The following is a 4037-nucleotide window of genomic DNA, read 5'->3' as shown; positions in this document are numbered from 1 at the left end:
CTCTCTAAATATGTATGATCTTTTGGTGTGAAGAAAATAGCTTTATACGATCTTGTTATGGAAGCAATAAAAGCGACGGACTGCATAATAAAGGTCCATATACAAGTGGCAATATAAAGTGACGTTCATTCACATTAAGATTTTGTGCATCCAACCCTAAAAGCGCATGACAACCTCTGCTTCCCTCTGCGAAGGGCCTATCTTTTACTTTATGTCTTTTACTTTATGCAAGAGTCAAGGTGATCTTCACCTTTCCCTTTTTCATTTTATCCTTTGGCAAGCACCTCGTGTTGGGAAGATCCTGATATATATATATCCAATTGGATGTAAGTTAGCATGAACTATTATTGTTGACATCACCCAAAGGTGAATACGTTGGGAGGCAACACTATAAGCCCCTATCTTTCTCAGTGTCCGATTGAAACTCCATAACCATTAGTATTGCGTGAGTATTAGCAATTGTAGAAGACTATATGATAGTTGAGTATGTGGAGTTTGCTATTCCTGAAAATAAGATGAATTGCAATTGTTTGATGACTGAGAATGAAGTTTGCTAGTTTTCAAGAAAGTTTATGGTCTATGCTTTGACATGTGAATTGCTTGTTACTTTATCGTGAGAAGTTTTATGAGATGAACTACTGTTATGACATATTATCATGCTAGAAAAGGTGATTGAAATTATCATTGATCAAACTTGTGCACCTTCTAGCATTCACACTTCATAAATTCTTTCTTTTATCATTTACCTACTCGAGGACGAGTAGGAATTAAGCTTGGGGATGCTGATACGTCTCCAACGTATCTATAATTTATGAAGCATTCATGCTATTTTATTATCTATTTTGAATGATTATGGGCTTTATTATACACTTTTATATTACTTTTGGGACTAACCTATTAACCGGAGGCCCAGCCCGTATTGTTGTTTTATTGCCTGTTTCAGTATTTTGAAGAAAAGGAATATCAAACGGAGTCCAAACGGAATGAAACCTTCGGCAGCGTGATTTTTTGGAAGAATATAATCCTGGAGACTTGGAGTTCACGTCAGAAGATCCTCGAGGCAGCCACGAGATAGGAGGGCCCCCCCCCCGTAGGGTGCGCCCCCTGTCTCGTGGGCCCCTAGAGCACCCCCCGACCGACTTCTTTAGCCTATATAAGCCTACGTACCCTAAAAACATCGAAGATCAAGATAGATCGGGAGTTCCGCCGCCGCAAGCCTCTGTAGCCACCAAAAACCTCTCGGGAGTCCGTTCCGGCACCCTGCCGGAGGGGGAACCCATCACCGGTGGCCATCTTCATCATCCCGGCGCTATCCATGACGAGGAGGGAATAGTTCACCCTCGGGGCTGAGGGTATGTACCAGTAGCTATGTGTTTGATCTCTCTCTCTCTCTCGTGTTCTCTCTATGGAACGATCTTGATGTATCGCGAGCTTTGTTATTATAGTTGGATCTTATGATGTTTCTCCCCCTCTACTCTCCTGTGATGAATTGAGTTTCCCTCTTGAAGTTATCTTATCGGATTGAGTCTTTGATTTGAGAACACTTGATGTATGTCTTGCCGTGTTTATCTATGGTGACAATGGGATATCACGTGCCACTTGATGTATGTTTTGGTGAGCAACTTGCGGGTTCCGCCCATGAGCCTATGCATAAGGGTTGGCACACGTTTTCTTGACTCTCCGATAGAAACTTTGGGGCACTGTTTGAAGTACTTTGTGTTGGTTGGATGAATCTGAGATTGTGTGATGCATATCGTATAATCATGCCCACGGATACTACAATGGAGTATCTAGGTGACATTAGGGTTTTGGTTGATTTGTGTCTTAAGGTGTTATTCTAGTACTAACTCTTGAATAGATCGATCCGAAAGAATAACTTTGAGGTGGTTTCGTACCCTACCATAATCTCTACGTTTGTTCTCCGCTATTAGTGGCTTTGGAGTGACTCTTTGTTGCATGTTGAGGGATTGTTATATGATCTATCTATGTTATTATTGTTGAGAGAACTTGCACTAGTGAAAGTATGAACCCTAGGCCTTGTTTCTTATCATTGTAATACCGTTTACGCTCACTTTTATCATTAGTTACCTTGCTGTTTTTATATTTTCAGATTACAAAAACCCATATCTACTATCCATATTGCACTTGTATCACCATCTCTTCGCCAAACTAGTGCACCTATACAATTTACCATTGTATTGGGTGTGTTGGGGACACAAGAGACTCTTTGTTATTTGGTTGCAGGGTTGTTTGAGAGAGATCGTCTTCATCCTACGCCTCCCACGGATTGATAAACCTTAGGTCATCCACTCGAGGGAAATTTGCTACTGTCCTACAAACCTGGGTACTTGCAGGCCCAACAACGTCTACAAGAAGAAGGTTGTGTAGTAGACATCAGGTGTGCATCCAACTCGCTTGCTCACGAAGACCTAGGGAATTTTGAGTAAGCCCATCATTGGAATATACAAGCCAAGTTCTATAATGAAAAACTCCCACTAGTATATGCAAGTGACAACACAAGAGACTATCTATCATGAAGATCATGGTGCTATTTGAAGCACAAGTGTGGAAAAGAGATAGTAGCATTGTCCCTTCTCTCTTGTTCTCTCATTTTTTTTATTTGGCCTTTCTCTTTTTTGGCCTCTTTTTTTTATTTGGTGGGCTCTTTGGCCTCTCTTTTTTATAATACGAAGTCTCATCCCGACTTGTGGGGGAATCATAGTCTTCATCATCCTTTCCTCACTTGGGACAATGCTCTAATAATGAAGATCATCACACTTTTATTAATTTACAACTCGAGAATTACAACTCAATACTTAGAACAAAATATGACTCTATATGAATGCCTCCGGTGGTGTACCGGGATATACAATAAATCAAGAGTGACATGTATAAAAATTATGAGGGTGGCCTTGCCACAAATACAATGTCAACTACATGATCATGCAAAGAGAAATATGACAATGATGGAGCGTGTAATAATAACGGGGTGGAAAGTTGCATGGCAATATATCTCGGAATGGCTATGGAAATGCCATAATAGGTAGGTATGGTGGCTTTTTTGAGGAAGGTAAATAATGGGTGCATGGTACCGGCGAAAGTTACACGGCACAATAGAGGCTAGCAAAGTGGAAGGGTGAGTGAGCGTATATCCATGGTCTCACATTAGTCATAAAGAACTCATATACTTATTGCAAAAGTCTACTTGCCCTCGAAGCAAAGTACTACTATGCATGCTCCTAGGGGAAGGGTTGGTAGGAGTTAACCATCGCGCGATCCTGACCTCCACTCATAAGGAAGACAAATAAAAGAGCACCTCATGCAACAAATTTGTCACACAACTTTTACCATACGTGCATGCTACGGGACTTGCCAACTTCAACACAAGTATTTGTCAATTTCATAATTACCCACTAGCATGACTCTAACATTACCACCTCTATATCTCAAAACAATTATCAAGCATCAAATTGATCCTAGTGTTTTATGCACTTTCTATGATAGTTTTTATTATACCCAACTTGGATGCTCATCATTCTAGGACCAAATTTATAACCATAGCAAATACCATGCTGTTCTAAAAGACTCTCAAAATAATATAAGTGAAGCATGAGAGATCAACAATTTCTTCAAAATTAAGCCACCGCCGTGCTCTAAAAGATATACGTGAAGCACTAGAGCAAAAACTATCTAGCTCAAAAGATATAAGTGAAGCACATAGAGTATTCTAATAAATTCTAATCAAGTGGGATTCTCCCAAAAGGTGTGTACAGCAAGGATGATTGTGGAAAACTAAAAATCACATACTAATTCCATACAAGACGCTCCAAGCAAAACACATATCATGTGGCGAATAAAAATATAGCTCCAAGTAAAGTTACCGATAAACGAAGACGAAAGAGGGGATGCCTTCCGGGGGCATCCGCAAGATTAGGCTTTTGGCTATTGTTGAATATATTGGGGTGCCTTGGACATCCCCAAGCTTAGGCTCTTGCCACTCCTTATTCCATAGTCCATCAAATCTTTACCCAAAACTT

Source organism: Triticum aestivum, chromosome 6B (genome assembly GCF_018294505.1).
Source record: "Triticum aestivum cultivar Chinese Spring chromosome 6B, IWGSC CS RefSeq v2.1, whole genome shotgun sequence".
NCBI classification, from domain to species: Eukaryota; Viridiplantae; Streptophyta; class Magnoliopsida; order Poales; family Poaceae; genus Triticum; species Triticum aestivum.
Note: the sequence above shows the minus strand (reverse complement) of the source record.